Source organism: Strongylocentrotus purpuratus, unplaced genomic scaffold, assembly GCF_000002235.5.
Source record: "Strongylocentrotus purpuratus isolate Spur 01 unplaced genomic scaffold, Spur_5.0 spur5_scaffold_1, whole genome shotgun sequence".
Taxonomy (NCBI): Eukaryota; Metazoa; Echinodermata; class Echinoidea; order Camarodonta; family Strongylocentrotidae; genus Strongylocentrotus; species Strongylocentrotus purpuratus.
The window spans coordinates 29,414,277-29,433,920 of NW_022145594.1; the positions used below are offsets into that span (position 1 = coordinate 29,414,277).

At 37.9% G+C, this 19,644-nt stretch overlaps 1 long non-coding RNA gene across 1 annotated transcript; it reads left to right on the forward strand.

The window, feature by feature from the left end:
* Nucleotides 1-6,120: 6,120 nt before the first annotated feature.
* LOC105441609 lies at nucleotides 6,121-7,475 on the forward strand. The gene is made up of 3 exons (XR_972096.2): nucleotides 6,121-6,148; nucleotides 7,118-7,221; nucleotides 7,422-7,475. It is a non-coding gene; the product is annotated as an uncharacterized LOC105441609 (long non-coding RNA).
* The last annotated feature ends 12,169 nt before the right edge of the window (nucleotides 7,476-19,644 follow it).

Here is a 19,644-nt window from a genome sequence, read left to right on the forward strand (position 1 = left end):
TAGTTTTTAAAAAGTCCAATTTCAATCATAATTCTAAGTAGCTTGAGGCAGTATTCATTCCTTCCATTACACAATTATGTGCTGAACACGTTCGCGCCCTTCTGCCAGGCAAAACGGACCCACTTGCTCACATTTTTATTCTGGGCAAAAAGGTGTAAACTGTGTTTGCGTCCTTTTGCCTGGCATAAAAACTTCACTTTGACGTAAATTTGTTCCCAGAAGAAGGGCGTGAACAGAAAAAGTGCTTCCGTCTTTAAAAGTATACAATCATTTTTTTAAATATTGAAAATGGTGATTCTTGAAGAGGTATTCCATCATTTGGTGAAATTTAGAAGATATTTGTACTGTAATTAGGAATGTGCTGCAAAAGTCAGCATAATCTTCATTCGCATTTTTCTCGAAATTTAGTTTTTGTGCTCAAAGGTGTTTGCACCGTTCTGCCGGGCACACGACGAGTTGTCCTTATGACTGAAGCCTTTTGGTCTACCCTAGCTGTAGCCTTACTGTTAAAAGGAAAATCCAAATGGGTACATCAAATTGGCTGAATCAGTAATGTCACTCGGACATAGTGCCAAATAACTTTGCCATTTGTTTCAAAACACAAAATGACTAAAACTAATCTCAACTTCCCAGATGTGTAACATAACCAGAAGGGTCTTTTCTTTTTGAGAGCACCTATGATGATGTGCTATCCATAAAACATTTGGAGCATTTTGAGTATTTTGCACACAACAAATGGAAGAGTTGTCCTTGACTACGTCACAATCCACTGACGAAATTGCCAATATGAGATTTACATAGACTTATTGATCTCACATTATTATTGGTCTGATTTCATTTAAACATATTTGTGGCTTACACCCAGTAAATAAAATTGATTGATTGATCGATTCGTATTACAAAACAAGTCAGAAAAAATCTTAGAACCAGCGGGACTTGAACCTGCATCTATATACTGCTTGCCGGCCAGCGACTCTACCACCAGGCCATCACTGGTCCATGGCACAGTCACGATGAACCAGAAACAAATTTAAACATATTTGTAGCAAACACCCAGTAAATAAGATCAATTGTTTAAATAATTGAAATTTCTCCCAGGAAGCATTGCATTTATAAATGTTATTGTCCTATGGCGGACTAATGAATATTAATAAGTCAGAATAAATCAGGTGAGCTTGGGTATTTGTTTCTAGTTCATCGTGACTGTGCCATGGACCAGTGATGGCCTGGTGGTAGAGTTGCTGCCCGGCAAGCAGTAGATGCAGGTTCAAGTCCTGCTGGTTCCAAGATTTTTTCTGACTTGTTTTTCAATACAGATGGATCAATCGCTCTTATTTACTGGGTGTAAGCCACAAATATGTTTAAATAATGGAAGCATTACATTTATAAATGGTCTGATTTTGTTTCAACTTTCACCAGTCTGTATGATAATGTATGTTAATTCCCAATATAGTTTATTTCTTTGTACATGCACATATACACCCAATATTCAATCAGAATAATCCCAATGTGATATTTAATTAGCTTTAATTCATAAACTGTTTAAATGTGTATTTTAGTTCTCTTCCCGGATATAAACTAGATCTTCACAATACATTTTTGTCCCTTTTATCATTGAATAAAGTTCAGTATCAAATCGCAAGAGTCAAGACAAGAGGCACATATTTTGATGAGGGGAAAAGGTGAACCATTTTATGTAAACTGTATATGCATGTCGATAATTTGAATGGTAAACAGCAGAATCCCCCCTTTTTTCGATTACAGGATGTCTTGCTGGGATAATCATTTGTGTACCTTTCCAGCGGACTGAGTTTCTGTCGAATGAGAAGGACATCTTGCACCATGGGTGGATTCTGCCATCTCTATCTGCTCATGATCCTCTTGATGAGATCTGGTGATGTTGAAACCAACCCTGGACCAGACAGGTCAGTCTATATATTTGATGCTTGTTTCCTGAACTTTCTTTAATTGCAACAGTAATAACCAGTAAGGGCTTGTAACGCTCACTCATGTAACCATTTTTTCATGTTTTGAGTACTTTTGTAGATACATACAAGCTTTCTAATCTACTAAGTGTAGGGTTGACACTTTGTTTTTTTCCAGGCCAATAGTTCACAAATACTCACGCCTTTGCTAGTGTGCAACATGACTCTTTTTGTACGTAACCCTACATTTTATCACTTGAAGAAAAGAAAACAAGTGCTTGGTATTGAGACTAGGCATGACCTATAGTTCATATATATGTACTTGTTTGTTAGTTTACATGCACTCTTGGTTATCGTCAGTACCTTTGATGGGTGGGGGATCCGGCCACTGACTTTCAGGCAGAGTCGCCTTTATGAAGGCGCCCCAAATCATGGCTGGAGAAGCAGGCATGATTCTTTTGTGTCAGTGACGATTTACATGTATTTTGTTAATATCTGCGTCAACTACCATCACTGTTTGTGTTTGGAAATGGTATTTCAATGGCATGTTTTTGTTATTGTTTTTTTGTTGTTGATAAGTTTCATTTGCAATTTACATTGTCACAAAAGATAATGTCAAAATAAACACATTTTTTTCTTCTTCAATGATACAGAGACATGATTGAATGAAATGAAACATCTCATAAAATAAAATTCAGTAAGATTTCAATTATACTATACAGATACTATTCCCTTTTTTCTTATGGAATTCAAAACGGTTGAGTTTAAAGGATATTATGCGTTCTGTTTTTCTAATTGTATTACAGAAAATAGGAAGGATTTAAATAAAAGAACGATGTCTTGACATTTACATGCTAAGATAAAATATTTCAATGGCATGTTGGGTCACGTAACCCTACACTTCGTAAATCAGAAACCTTGTTCTACCCTAAACTTCTCAAAACATAACGTAATTACGTGAGAAAAGTCAGCAGTATAGAATATCAGATAGTAAAATACTTTTCTTATTATTAGGGCGTAACACCACATATACATGTATGCATGCCAATTTTTCTTCCATATTTAAGTGCACTGCTTAATGAGGTATGAGCCTTGTACGTAGGGGGCAACCCCCCGATTTGGGGGGTTTTGAGTCATGGGCTGTTTTCCCGTACCTCCCTGCACAACTTCTAGGTAAACTACCTTGAAGTTATGCTGCTGGAAGAAAAAAATTGCTGCCATGTATAACTACTGTTGAACCTTTTTAGAAACCATGTGTAAGAGGCTATATTAAAGAGAAATACATTCCCCATATGCTGATATATGGTTATCATTATATTCAAATTCAAAGTTCATTGCTTTTCTAACAAATATAAAAGATGACACTTTGATATTGGCTAAAACAGCAATTTTGGTTGCTAAGGGCTGTCTTATCCTAGAACACCTACCCCCTCCTTCCTTTGAAATGCCCCCCCCCATTAAAATCAAAATACATTTTTGATACATTAAAAATATGATCTGGATCCAGGTGTTAGTCATGATTTTCAGTCTAAATCATGAAGATAATGGATGGTGGAGTTCAGAATTCGCACCCTATCCCCTTTCTGTGCCCCCCCCCCCTCTCTCTATCTTCTAGAACAAAATTTGTGCAAAGCAATACCCGTATTCATGAAGTATATTGCAAACGAAAAAATTGTATTTTTCCAAGGAATCCTCTCTAAAATTTGATGGTCAAAATTGCATACAAACATGTTTGTCAATGTATTTTCTTCGGTCATCCGCATGCCTCATATATGGGCTTAAATTATTCGTTTTGTATAATAAATTAATTAACCAACCATGTGTAAAATAATAAAAGACTTGGATTGAAATGATAGACTGGTATCACTCTCTAAAAACTAGATACTTGAAGGTTGGAATCAGAACTTGCAGCCATAGCCGTAAAATGCGGGGTGGGGCACTGGGGGTCCAGCTCCCCTCATTATTTTGAACTCATTGGTATTTGGGCAACCGTCACCTCATATCCAGGCAGCAAGTGTTCGGTTAGATGCTTGAATAAATCTTGTCTGGTATATTTTTCATGATGAAATAACATTTTTACGTTAACGAGGTGTAAAGAGTCTTGTCAAAATATTTGAATCTTTAAAAGGAAACATACATGCCAATACCCTACCCTGCTTGTGTCTCTCGGAGTCCCTCCACTCTCCCTAGATAAACTTTGAATCTACATCAGTGAAAAGACAGTAATATGAGTGAGTCCAGTACAGTGTCTTTATTAGGAGTTGTGATTAATCCAGTTTGATCTCAAACCTACAGATTACTATATATTTGGTACACAGTAGCATCTTTATGGGACCAGGGGGAACGTGCATTTGAAGCTCTAGAGCACAAAAAGGGGCGCCAACAATTTAAAAGAGAGAAAGGATCAGCGGAGAAATGGAAGAAAACTTTTGATGCTTATGAGTACATGCCTCCCCTCAGGAAAATGGGAATGGTGCTGGTAGCTTGGGAATCACACCACTGCAAATCTCTGCAACTTTGCTATTGACAGCCCCCCCCCCCCCACAGAATGTTATTTGTGCTGTTACTAATATTCCACATATTTACAAACATCCTCCTATACCCACATACTACTTCTTTAGTTGAATTTCTAATATGGGATTCAACTTTTTCTAAACAAAATCAACTTTCAACCTTTGGAAAAAACTTTACATTTTTTAGAAGAAAAAATTGTATTTGGACTATCTTTCTAAACTCTTTGGGTGGTATTCTCGAAAGCGGCCTAAGTTAAATCAGTGGACTAAACCTGGTTTAAACCATGGACTATCTTTTTTGCTATTCTCGAAGGTGGCCTAAAGATAAGCCAGGCTTAAATACGTCATAGTTCGGCCTAACTTTAGTCCGCTCAGAGGGCAGGTTTAAATACGTCATAGTTCGGCCTAACTTTAGTCCGCTCAGAGGCCAGGTTCAAATACGTCATAGTTCGGCCTAACTTCGCGTGACGTCACGTTTTAGTTAAATCGACTGTCCGCGGAGAGTGAACGGTAAGTTTTGCATTTGAATTTCTATATTTGATCACAATTTACACTCTTTTATATGGATAAGCACTCATGAAAGTTACACCAGCTAAAAAAGTATTTTGTTTACTTTCATGTTGCTGTACTGGTGATAATCTAAAATGCTTTTAACTGAATAAATTTGGGGGAAACTTGGTAAATTTTCATTGTGTTCGCAGACCAGTCCCATACGTGCAAATAATTGTCGGTTAACATTTTTGGTTCCTGAGATTGAGCAATTTCTTACCGGGTAATTTTTTTCTTGGCACTATTGTACTTTAGTACGCATATACCACCTTAACACCACCTTAAAACTATCATTGCTAGACGTAGAAACTACTTTTATAGTGGATTTTCGAGACGCTGTTGCCTAAGTGGACTAGCACAGCTAGGCCTAGATCTAGCTGTCTCTTTTGTTCGTTAGCCTCTGATTTGGGTAGGGTCGGCCGTCGGCTAGGCTCCTCTATTTCAGGAGCCGACCCTACCCAAAACAGAGGCTAACGAACGAAAGAGACAAAAATTTCGGTCTGGTATCACCTCTGCCTGAGCTGCAGTGCTAGTTGTGGCTGTTGGTGCGATAATTTTCTACAGGATGATGATGATTTTCATTTTTTTAAAACAATATTACTAGACCTAGATCTAGATCTAAATTTCATCAATAAGAGTCTAGTCTAGACAGGTCTAATAGAAATTGAAAGGAAATTGAAAGGAAATGGACAGAAGCTTCCTTTTTTTGACCTACATTTGTTGATAATGTTACAGTAGTTTAGTCTAATAATACTATTAGTTAGTAAACTACAGAGAAAGAAAAATTAAAATATCTCATCAAATATATGCATATTTTTCATCTTGATTTTCTGCTATTTCAGGTTCTTTTCAATTGATGCATGGGGATGAAAAAAGAAGTCTTCTCCCAAGCTACGGTGTCCCGCCTTGTGAAGTCCATCTCAAGAGCCATTGCCAGGAGATTGGAGCAATACATCTCAATTCCTTCAACAAGAGAGGCAGTCCTGCAGAGTGCAGACCCAACATGAATTTTATAATTACTGCCATTTCCCTGGCGTTAATATGGTCGGTGCTATTGATTGCACCCACATAGGCGTCTCCAAGCCAGTTGGCCAATCACCAGTTATTTCCTGAACAGGAAAAATAGATACCGGTACTCCATTTTTCTTGGAAAGTCTGCTGGTGAGTAAAGCTGTAATTACGCCTAAATTTTGTAAACTAAATCATGTTTATACAATTTTTATTAAACAGATCTGCTGATTTTATGAATCTGCAGATGTGTCTACAGGTACATTATGAAGTGATTTAAAATTGTTTTTTCTGATGAATGTAGGTGCAATCTACACTCAAACTTTTATTCATTTGAAATCGGCATGAGCTAATATTTTCAGCTCGGTTGCCATGGCTACCAGTCACTCCTGACAGTGACAGCTTGGCCTAGACTTCTGGGCGGAACTATCTGAAAATAAGACACAAATAATCAACAGTTGATTAATTACTTTCAAATTTGGGTCAGAAGAAAATTCAAACCTACCACTAACAATTATGGACCATATAAGACTTAGAGACCTACAAACTGCAGTACAGTATAGTGCAGTAAATTTTCATTTTACTTTTTCCCTTTCACGAAGCTCATTTTGGGAGATAACATAAACAAAGACAATCTTTGGTCTAATGCTAGATTGAACTAAAATGGAAAAGTTGGGCTCTAACGATTAGGGCCTTGTAAAATCTCCATTCCAGGCTGCATCTAGGTTAGGCCAACTGTCGGCTGGTTATCTAAGTAAGATGTAGACATCTAGACTTGATTTTAGGAAAGGGACTAACTTGGCTATAGACTTTAACTACTTAGGGCTTTCTTAGGCCATCACATGGCAAGTACAACTTGGTGCAAGCATATTTATGAGATAGTACTGCAAGAATGTGTATGTTTGTTCTTGACTTTAAAAGAGAAACTGGTAGTCATTCTGTAAATCAATGATTACTAGTAACTGAGTGGGGAGGGGGTGCCTAGTCACTGCCTACATGAAAGGCGCCTTAAGTTTTTTTTTTAAAGTTAGAATATGATTGACACTCTAACTAAGACCAATTATCAATGAAGTAGATCTTTGGTATTTTAATGAGGTCTAAACCTTTTTATTTTAGTTTCAGGATGATGTTTTTCTTCAGTAAAATAAATGAAGGCAAATTCCCTGATAACTGAGACAAATTCAGAGAGAGGAAGGAGAACTACTGAGCTGCTGAATATCTGACAGGTAGGCTGAATAAGTTGTTGTTTGTATGCCCAGGTACTTCAAGGATGGCATTTGTTCATTCACATTTTTCAATCAATACTTTCATGTAATTGATTATGCACTCCACTTTTACCACAATGTACATGCAAGACCTTTTTAATGTTTAACAGAAATAGGTTTCAATGTGCTTCCTTTCATTCCTTTCTCTTTTCATTCAACAGACATACTTGCAAGGACTATGAAGTTCTACTTAGCCTCTTCAATGAACCAGACTCTTCAATGAACCAGACTCCATCTGCTGTAACTGTGACTGCATGGGGATCCAAACCTTTGTATTATAATCCTCATAACATGAAGCTATGGTAACAAACAAGCAACCATTGATAAAAAGCCTGATATGTCCTTGTTGTGTGTGTGAACCACAAAGCAACCATCACTCATAAGTCATAAGGATGTTTTTATGTACATCAGATGTTCATTGTTTCACTGGAAAAATTGTGATTTAGAATCATTTAAATCATGTTTTATGATGTGTTTTATAATATAGTGCAAGTCATGAAACATGGCTCAAAAGTAGACTATGCTTTGTTTTAAAAAAATGGGAAAAAGTAATGTAACAAATACATAAAATTTAATTCTAATAGTTTCAAGTAGCAGATTATGAGGCTATTGGAGCTTAATATTTGACCTTCAATTTTATAATCGTATTCATTGTGAATTACAATCTTTTCTGTTTTAAGAAAAATAAATAACTTGAACATAATTGTTGATATGTTATATACAATATTCCTTTCATATCTTTTGATTTTAAGTGTGCATACTGATGGGTTCATTGAATTATACATGGAAAAGTCTTGAAAGAGAACAGTGAGAGAACAGAGAGGGAGAGAGAGAGATAGAGTAAAAGAGAAAGGGAACCAAATGAGAAAGAACAATTTAATGGTGAGAGAAATAAACAATGATGTGAGATAGTGTGTGTGTGAGAGAGAGATGGAGATAGGGAGAAAGAGTTGGGGGGGGGGGTACAGTGCCCCCTTTTTCAAATGCCCCTTTTTATATAGGAAAGTTCCCTTTTAACTTTGTAAGAAGTGCCCCTTTTTCCATAGGAAAAGTGCCCCTTCCCCTTTTCACCTCTGATAAGTGCCCCTTTAATTTTGACACGCGCCCCTTTTCCTTTGACAAGTTTCCATTTTCCTTTGCAATAAGTGCCCCTTTTCACTTTTGAGAAGTGCCCCTTCACCTCTGATAATTGCCCTATTTAAATTTGAGAGGTGCCCCTATTAACAGAATTATTGGTGCCCCTTTTCTTTCAACAAATGCACATTTCCTTTTTTGTAAGTGCCTCTTTTTCATTCTCATAAGTGCCCCTTTTAAAATATGTTCAATGCCCCTTTTCAGGTGCGATATGTGACCCTTTTCACCTCTGATAATTTCCCTTTTAACAATGATACAATTCCAGCAAGTGCCCTTTTTGTTGGTGCTGCCCCCCGCTTTGGAAGTCGCTCCGCCGCCCCTGCACGTCATATTGCTCAAGTTGTTGAGGTGATGCATCCTCTCCACACTGCACGCATCCATTGTCTTAGCCCATTGTCTTAGTGCATTGTGACGTCGCAGCTTATACTGAGCATGTGCAGTAACTGTAACCATGGTGAATAATCCATGGACTAAGTTAGGCCAGGTTTAAACCATGGATCAGTTAGGCCACCTTTCGAGAAATGAAAATGACTTAGGTCAGAGGCCTAAGTTAAGCCTGGCCTAACTAAACCACGGACTAAGTTAGGCCAGGTTTAACTTAGGCCGCTTTCGAGAATACCACCCATAGACTGTATTTCTCTACAGTTTGTGTTAATTATGTTCACCATTTAAGGAGGAATGAATAGAAAAAACACTTGTATGTTCAAAATGGGGAACTCTACATACATGTAGGCCTACTACTCGATCGCTGAGCTCCCTTGCTATTTCCTAAGCCGGTCGCCTTGCTCTCTCGCCTTGCTCTCTCGCTTGTACAGTTACATAGATAACATTTTGGCAGGGGGAGGGGGGTGTGTGTGTGTGGCAGTTTCATTATATGCTCTCTGCGTCATAATCCATCGAATGCCATTGTCTATCCGGAGTTGTCACTTGGTTTCAAGGTAAAAAAAAATTTGGACAATGAGCATTAGGCTCCTCAGTTAAGATAAATCGCAACTTTGTATAAGACGGGGCCCAGATTTTAAAAGATAGATGTCATTTAAATGCAGTACCAAGGTGTGAGATACTGGACTGTTTAGTTTCAGAAATTGTATCCCACCTCTATATTTTCATTTTAATGAAAGCATCCTCAGCTGCTACCTGGTCTACAATGTCTCTTTTACCTTTACTTCATTGTGGAATCTGGTCAATTAGCAGCTTGTCATAGGCAGTTGTAAAGGAGATCTTATTTGAAATGATCTCATAGATGAATTTTCCTCTTCCGCTTTTCACAATGTGCTTTAAGAATCTTTGGTGTTTGCAAGATTGTGTGGAGTTTGTAACTGGTATTATCTCCTCTATTAACTCTTATCCTGCCATGAGACTGCTAGCGCGCTATTGTTATAGTGCCGTGTGCATGCGAGCGTGCTATCGATTGACTGCCACGTTCATGCTAGCGAGCCACCGCTACTCTGCTTTGTTCACGCTAGCGCGCATATGTAATAACAGTTATTGTTCATGCCCATTGCACCGTGCTGAGTGCTTTTGCAGCGCTATTGAAAGTACCATCGCGTGCATCAGATTATCGGCTTTGGATTACGCGTCTTTGTATACAACAGTCAGATTGGATTTTCTCGAGTAATTCAGCGATTTGTTTTTTTGTAAAGATTTAAATAACACGCACTTGAACCAACCTTTAAATTAACATGGTGAGTAGTAAACATACCAGAAAGAATTACATATTAAGTCTCAAATGTAAATTTAAACTCAGCAAGTAAACAAACAAAAATTAGATCGCTATATGGCTGCTGCGCTCTCATATATATAAGAGCAAAAGGGGAACGCAGCAGGCGTAGCGATCTAACTCGCGATTTGAATTTTGCTACAACTAGTATGAGTTTGCCAACTGTAGCGATCTAACTCTCTATTTGAATTTTGCTCTTATATAGGAGAGCACAGCAGCCGTAGCAATCCAACTCGCTGTTTGAATTTTGCACTTGTATACATGAGAGCGCAGCAGCCCTAGTGATGTAACTTGCCATTTGATTTCTCATTTATATAAGAGAGCGCGGCAGCTGTAGCAATCTAACTTGCTATTTGAATTTTGCTACTACGAGTAGGAGTTTGCCAACTAAGCGATCTAACTCACTACCGGTATTTGAATTTTGCATTAATATAGGAGAGCGCAGTAGCCGTAGCGAACTAATTCGCTATTTGAATTTTGCTACTATGAGTAGGAGTTTGCCAACTGTAGCAATCTAATTCGCTATTTGAATTTTGCTCTTATATAGGAGAGCGCAGCAGCCGTAGCGATCTCTAACTCGCTATAAAATACAGATTTTTCTACTATTTAATTATTAGTGAAAGTTTGTGGCAACAAATTTCTGCTCTTATATATGAGAGCACAAAATCGCTATGTTTGCAAGATTATTGTTCTCCCTCCCCCCCCTCCCTCTGATTATTACAAATCTCTTAGATCGTTAAGACCCCGTCTGCCTTATGGATCCAAACAGGGGGGGGGGGGGGTGTAGAGGCCAACGATTACCGACAAAACTAGCCACCAATTACCGACAAAATTAAATGTCCAATATCTACAAATTTAACCCTATAAACCCGGGGCCGAAGGCTAAATTATTTTCCCTATGGACTATCTATAGTACTTGCGTATGCGCAAATGGACATTTTACTCGACGACATCATTATATTAATTATTTCGTCAACTTAGTCAGCATCATAGCTATATTTTAATGCAGGCGCGGAGCTAGGATCTTATTTTAGGGAGGGGCGGTAGAGAGCAAGCGAATCACTTAAAGGGATCCGGTAACTTTGTCTCAGAATCTGAAACAAAATCCAGGATTTAGCTCATGCTGCTATGATAATTATAAACCTTTATGTCAGTCAGGAACTCCATGACTTTTACAAGCCGATCGCCTGTCTGATTATCAAGATATTTATGATTGAAATTACAAATTTTGAAAACCGTTCGCCGGACGGTTTTCATAACACTACAGTCTATTGGGGAAAACGAGTATGGTAAAACTGGTCACCCAAAGATTTTTACTTTTTTGAGGCACTTCTTGATCATTTTGAAGCGCGATTTTTTTAGGGCTTCAATATTACACCATATCACAGACACTGATAACACGTAGGGCCGTGTATCTCAGATTTAACATTGTTAAACGATCCCTTTAAAGGGCGCGCGAAACGCTCTCATTAGGGGGGGGGTGTGGTGATAGGCCTCCCGCGTGAAGCGCGGAAGCTTTAAACGTTATCTTAAATTATTATAAAAGAAAGACGATTTGCTGTACCGTTCTCGACTGTTAATCCTTATCTGAATTCAGTTCTCCCCTCCCGCGCGAAGCACGGAAGTTTAGGCGTTTCATTAAATTATTAGAGAAAGTAGACGATTCGTTGAACCGTGCTCGACTCTTAATCCTTGTCTGAATTCAATTTTTCCCCCTTCCGCGCGAAGCGCGGAAGCTTTGACATTTCATTAAATTATGAGAAAAAAAGCAGACGATTCGGTGTACTGTTCTCGACTCTTAATCCTTGTCTGAATGAAGCTTCCCCCTCCCGCGCGAAGCGCGGAAGTTTTGGCGTTTTATTAAATTATTAGAGAAAGTAGACGATTCGTTGAACCGTGCTCAACTCTTAATCCTTGAACGTTTCATTAATTTATGAGAAAAAAACAGACGATTCGGAATACTGTTTTCGATTCTTAATCCTTATCTGAATTCAGTTCTCCCCCTCCCGCGCAAAGCGCGGAACATTTTGCGTTTCATTAAATTATTAGAGAAAGTAGACGATTCGTTGAACCGTGTTCGACTCTTAATCCTTGTCTGAATGAAGCTTCTCCCTCCCGCGCGAAGCGCAGAAGTTTTGACGTTTCCTTAAATTATTAGAGAAATAAGACGATTTGTTGTACCGTTCTCGACTCGTCTAAATTAAGTTTTCCCCTTCCGCGCGAAGCGCGGAATCTTTGGCGTTTCATCACAATATAGAGAAAGGAAAACGATTCGTCGTATCGTTGTTGACTCCTAAACCTTGTTTGAACTTAGTTTCCCCGAAAATTTTAAACCTCTGATTTCTGTAGCTGATATTATAGGAAAGTGAAACTCTCGAAGTCGTCACAGCGGATAAAAAGTCAAAGTTCGTAGGGAAAAAAACTTGTCGGCCGACCGACATTATACATCTCACCGACTTCAAACTTCTGCATTGATACTAGTACACAAGGATCGAGCAAGAATACCGACACAGCTGACCGGACACAGCAACATATTTGACCGTGTCTTTCTTGTTTCCTCGACGAGACGACTCTACCCAACAACCTCCTTCTCTCTTTTTACTCCCACTCCACTTCTCTCAGGCTCTTACCTCCCCTCTCTCTCCTCTCTTTCATCCCTCGTTTCTTTTGTTTCCGTTTTACGCTTCTTTTTTTCTTTCTTCCTTTTCTTTCTTTTCTTTCTTTTCCTTTCTTTCCTCTCCTTCCTCTTTTTCTTTTCTCTTTCTCTTTCTTCTCTTTTCTTTCCTTTTTTTTCCTTTCTTTCCTTTCTTTTCCTTTCTTTCTTTTCTTTTCCTTTTCTTTTTTCCTTTCTTTCCCCTTCCCTCTCTTTTTTTCCCTCCCCCTTTTCTCTTTTTTACCGACGGCAGCGCAATTTTACCGACAAAATCCTGACAGGTGGGGGGGTGTCGCACCCCCCACACCCCCCCCTTTGGCGACGCCCCTGGATCCAAATCTCATGTTATTCCACTAATAATATAATTGTTTTTTATCCCCCCAACAAATCAATCAATCAATCATGACAGAGTAAATAAAGATGAATACTTATAAAATACCTTTTTTCAAAATTTAGAGAAAGAGGGGACTTCAGGGAGCAAGAAGGGTATGGGATCGGCATCCATCTCAATGATTAAGACTCATTTTTCAAAATCATATTGTACTTTGCACTGTAAGTGACATTACAGAATTCCTAAAACCCCGAGACCACCGTGACTAAAGACTAAGATTAAAACCGAATTGAGAGGCCAATCGCTGCATAGCGAGCAAGGTTCAACCTGCAAATTTAATGATACAAAAAATAAACATAAGTTTCATGAGCTATTTTCAGCTCAGTTCAGTTTATTGATATCATTTCGCAGCATCGGCTGAATTGCATGACAATTTACAATTAAAAACATATCATATTTCTTTAACAGTTGTTTCAAATAATACCAGTTCAAATACAATATAATTAACGAAGACAATGAATCTTAATCAATACTTAAGTTTATTTACTAGTGACAATTCACACTATTAGCAATTAGAATAATTCAATAATGTATTTTTTCTGCTTATATGAAGTAATGGAATTAATTATTATTAGGTCAAAACCATGGCATACAAGTCAACTACACTATATGTATTTCAAAGAATAAATTGTTCTTATTTTAAGTCAGAAGTAAGTACGAACAACCAAAATCATGGCATAAGAAACAAAGATTTTCCGCAACAGAATATTGAATTGATTATTTGTAATATATATATATACAACAAAAAATCTTCCCATTAATATTATGTAATTGTTTTTGCATCATTCAGTAGAAATTTGGTAAATAAGTAATTGATATGGTAATTTAGTGCTTAATTTTAAATAACAGAAAAAGAAACTTGTTGATACCTGTAATGCTATGCTTATTACCCATGTTTATGCTTCAATAAGCGATTAGGCCCCTGGAAATATAAATATAATGACATAAGAAATATCTTCTGATTTCAAAATGTTTGTCAATAATAAATCAAAAGTGACACCAGTTTTGTCAAAAAGATTTTGGCATACATTATTCTCTATTCACTCCAATCATACAACCTTGTCATTATTCATTTACCGGTAGGCAAGTTCTCAGAAATAAAATAGGACTATTCTGATATACATGTATATCTGTTTGTCCTGGCATTGATATTTTTGTACATTCGGCTGGTCCGGAGCTGTATGGAATGAGTTGTATCGTTGAGAGGGAACACATTCGAGTATCTATGGGAACGTAGGCATGCTTCGGCAAACTTTGTACTGAGATCATGCCTTCTTTCTTCTAATGTTTCTACTGAAGCTTCTTTGAGAGCAGTTGTGTAGGTGAGTTCAGCTCCAAACACAATCCTCGTCGCTCTCTTGGATTTTTTCTAGAGCACTAGTCTGCTGCTTTGTGAGTCCAGGGTGCCACACCGGTGCTGCATATTCCAGAGCTGGCCGGACGTAGGACTTGTAAACTAAGTCTTCTTGTGCGATTCAAAATTTCTTCTGTCTGCTCAATATATGTAATTGTTTCTTGCTCTTTGACAGCATTTCTTTGACTTGTTTGTCCCATTTTAGGTCACCTTGAACCCAGACACCAAGGATTTTCGTTTCATTGACCATATCCAAAACATTCGGGTCTAGAGATATGCCCGGGGGTGCTGGTTTGGTTCTCTTGAAGCAAATCTGGAATTATTTACTCTTAGCTGAGGTGTAAGTAGTTTTGGTCGGCCCATTGTACCAGGTCGTTGACAGCTTCCTGCAGGTGAGAAGGCTCATTGGCGGTCTTTGTCTCCCCGATGCTAAGAATGTCCACATACTTCCATGTATGCAACTCTGTCGATACCAGTGCATCATTGATGACTCCTAGAAAGGCTAGAACCGATCTTTGTTCCCTGTGGAACGCCACAGGTTAGTTCCTTCCAGGAAGAGATAGCGCTTTGGTACTTTACTCTCTGCTGCCTGTTCGTTAGAAAGTCGGCGATCCATGGGATGATTTCCGGACGGACTCCCATATTTAAGAGCTTAGTTACAACCACGGTGTGGTCTACCGTGCCAAAGGCCTTCGAGAAATCTGTGACCACATTATTTCCTACAAAATCCTGTTTTTCTGATTCCTTGTAGAATTGATGCATCATTTCAATCAAACCGTGTGTGGTTAAGGGGGCTCTTGAGATTTCCATACTGATGTCGTTCAATATTTGGTCAAATTTCATGTTAGGTCCATTTAGCCACGAATCCCTCACAAACTTTCGCACATTGGGATGTTAGTGACACAGGCCTGGGTTTTGTGATGACAGGAGGTCTCTCTTTTGGCACAGGAACAACATCTGCGTCTTTCCAGATCTGAGAGACCTTGCCTTCTCTGAGAGAGGAGTTGAAAATGTCTGTCATGGGTATGCTGATCTCGCAAGCTAATTCCTTAAGAACTCTGTTTGGCAAGTCATCAGGGCCGATGGCCTTCTTAATGTTGATCCTGTTCAGCTCCCAATACATCTCCCACACTTTAACCTGTGGAAGCTCTAGAGAAGGAAGATATGTTGGAAGGTCATATGAACTTAGAGGCGGTCGACGCTGTGATGAAGAAGAAAATTCCTGGTTAATGGCGTTAGCTATTTCCTCATCACTGGCTTCAGGTAGTTCTTTGATCTTATTGGCGAGAAGCCGAATGCCACTGTGCCACTTTGATCACTCATTCCCAGAGGAGACTCAATGTCGGGTGACATGTAGTGTGTTCTCATATTGGTCAATATCAAATAAAGAATTTCCTCACCTCTAGTTGGCTTATCTACCATTTGTTTTAGTCCATGTACTCTCAACAAGGGGTCTACATCTACCCGGTTAAAATCACCCAAAATAAAAGAAATCCACAGTCTACATACATAGTGCCTAACACATCAATTGAATTGGTTATGTGATCAATCAGGGTTGTGTGATGAGGGGATCCTGGAGGAATATACACTACACATACAATGATATATGATATATGATATATGATATATGTTTATCTTGCAAACGAGTATTATTTTTGTAACTGTTCTGTATAAATGTTATAAACGATGTAAATATGTTCATTCAGGGCCCCATGGAAGACCACTACTTGTTGGTGAATGGGCTACCCTGTCAAAAGATTAGAAATAAATAAATAAATAAATAAATAAATAAATACTTGCATCTAGGTAATCTATGTGGTCGTATTCTCAAACAGACGCATTCAAATTCATATATAATTCAACAATGTGTGTGAAACAATTGTTACTTTGATGAAGATCATTTTCACGTCCAATATCACACTCCTTGCTTTGAAATACTATATTCTCAGTTGGCTATTCGTTCATATGCTATATCACAAACATGAATCTTTAGTTACTGTCATCTCAAATGTCTGAATTAGGGTGAGATTCATCCCCGCAATCCTGTAATCAAATATTAATATAATTATGTCCGAGCTGTATCCATTCACTTCAAAATTCGTTTTCTGTAACTGTTTGTTGACATTTACTCACCAAGCAATGTTTGTGGCCACAATAGCCAACAATTCAAGCTCTACCTGTGAGACCATGTCGTTCACAACCACTCCACTACGCGGGAACTGCTGGCTTGGTTCACTGGCAGAAGTAACGCTGGAATTTGTAATATAAACGGGTACCTGAACAGATCGGTTTAATACTGTGTCACCGCGACACGGTATTTCAATTCCAGAAAAGATAATCCGAGTTCCACTTTTTTTCTGTGGAGACACGCTGTAAGTCTTATATTATGTCAGCCCTATCCTAATAATTGGTTTCTTTCACATTATAAATGTAGATTAGATCTTGATTTAAAATTTATTTATCTGGGTTTTTAGATGGAGAGCGGATAATGAAAGACCTGTATCATTTGATTCGAAAGGTTTTGTGAAGTATTTGTGATCTATTTGTCAGATTCAAATGTACTTTTGGAAATAATGATGCATTGCACCAGTTTTTCTCATGTATTTTGAGAGTGTGTACCGGTATGCGTGTTAGAGGGGGTGGGGAGCTGGAGACATTGGAATGTCATAGAAGGGGTAGTGGCATTGGGTTACAGGTTCTTATGACTTTCACCAAGCATTGTCTTTCTTTTTATTTCAAAAAATGTAGTAGGTGTACAAATTTTGAACGCAATGCATCCAGTGTCTACATGTATATACATATAAAAAATGTCATTGTTCGCCATAATTCATTTATATTTTGTACGAAAACAATACTTTTAACTATTAGATTATGCCACATTGTTTACATGAAGAGGGTGCGGGGGGCCGGTGGCAAAAATATTAGCCCATGTACTGACAGAAATTTTCACTATAGTCTACCATAAGATTTGAAATGCTGTGGGAAGATTCTTTGATCTCTTTTTCGTTTGCACTTGAGAATATTGTTTTTAAGGAGGAGGGGAAAGTTGCAGGAGGTGGGGGGGGGGGGGGGGTCACAGAATGGGGATAGGGTGCACATTCTGAACTCCACAATACATTATCTTCATGATTCAGACTGAAAATCATGACTATCATGTAGATCCAGATCTTATTTTATGTATCACTCAACCGATGGCCTACATCATTTCTGAACACACACCATGCCCTATTATACACAACATGCCCTATTAATATACACAACATATTGCCCCCATCCCAAAATTTATCTTGATATTATTAGGGGGGGAGGCATTTCAAAGGAGCAGGGGGTAGGGTGAAGGTTCTGAAACACACCATGCACTATGTCTCTCACTTGGAAAAGGGTCTTATTGTATAATAAACTGAAGACCAATCGCGGGAAAAGATCACTCTCCTATCGAGGGGCCAAGATTTGGAGTTAGCTGAATTACCCAAAATCCACCATTGTACCAATTGAAGCCTTTAAAGGAAACCTAACCCCAAAGAATAAGTGTAGGTATTCTGAAAAATGAGATGTATTCCTGCCCTTTGATGTATAATTTTCCTTACGAAAATGTACAAGAGATATATAAATGAAGATATTCCTGGCATGATGTATAATAATGCCTTTTAGCATGACATGGGCACAGCCATTTTATTGAAAATGTGAGGTACCATTTGAACTTGTACATGCATCATGCACCAAGCTTTAGTTGGATTTTTTTAAAATCAATAACGAAACCTTTACTTTTCAGTGACAAAAAAAATCATAACTGAGAAGATAGAATTATATTTGGTGAAAAATAAATATCAGGGGAACAATTGTAACTAAATTCATTTATAAATACTTCACTATAGCAGTTGACACATATAGTTCATTTATGAGAAACCTTCACCCCAGAAGAGCACCAACTTATATATGCAATTTGCGTTCTGGCAATTGTAGTACAAAGGATAGTAGCAGGTGAATGAAATGCTTCATCACCACACACATCTGGGAAGGACGCATCCATAAATTTGAATACATTTAATGGATAAACGACATCGCATAGTACGTCACGTTTTCAAGGAAATGGCGATGCCCATGTCATGCTGAGAAACTGTACATTATTCTTGCTTTATACCTCATACACTTTCGTGGGGAATATTGTTGATTAATGGGCAATAATATAATAAATCTCTCAGAATAAGTTAAGTTATTTCTTGGGGTTCGGTTTAAGCGTCACTTAAATAGTAAACCCATCAAACCCATCAACCCCATCATACTGTCCATTCTTAGCAGACAAACTTAACACCCAATATATTTAGTCTATTAAGCTTAAGATACAAGACCCTGGTTTTCTTTTCTTCTTATTCATCATTTTTTCCTTCTCTACTCCCTTAAATCCGTGTTTACCCTGTAAGGACATGTTCTTCCTTTTTGTTGATGTTTTCCCCCATTGATGTTGGTGTTGTTGTGGATAGTTTACTTTTAGTCTATTTTTATATTGTGTAAATTATATTTTGTGTGTGTTAATTTGTCTGTTTTTATGAGTATACATGTATTGATTATTCTGATTGTATGTTTTTATCTTGGCTTTGGACCCCTTGGAAAAACAGCTTATAGCTGACAAGGGCAATCCAAAAATAATAAATAAATTATTTATTGGTTGTCAGGCATATATTACCAAAGCAACAGGAACTAAGAGAGATATATTATTAAAATATGAAACTGCATCATCTGACATCACACTACCTATCAAATATTCCTCTGCTTGATGAAAGTATCTACTCGCGATATATTCTATTTTTCACCTCACTATGTTACCGTTACCATCTCTCTTAGCAACTAAATTTGCCGTTTTGGCTAATATCAAAGTGTCAACTTTAGAGCGCTATATTCATTTTTTGTTAGAAAAGCAATGGACTTGGAATTTAGATATGATATGAGCCATGTTTCTGGACAGTTTTTTAGAAAGTACTAAGTCATTAAAGGTAAAGACCAGTATTGGAAACGCCACAATTTCAAACAATGAAATGGAAGCTCTTATATCAATCATGTGAAAGAATATGTTTTGACTAAAACATGATAAAAAATTTGCCGGGAAACCGCCTACTAATTGATATAATGGGGAA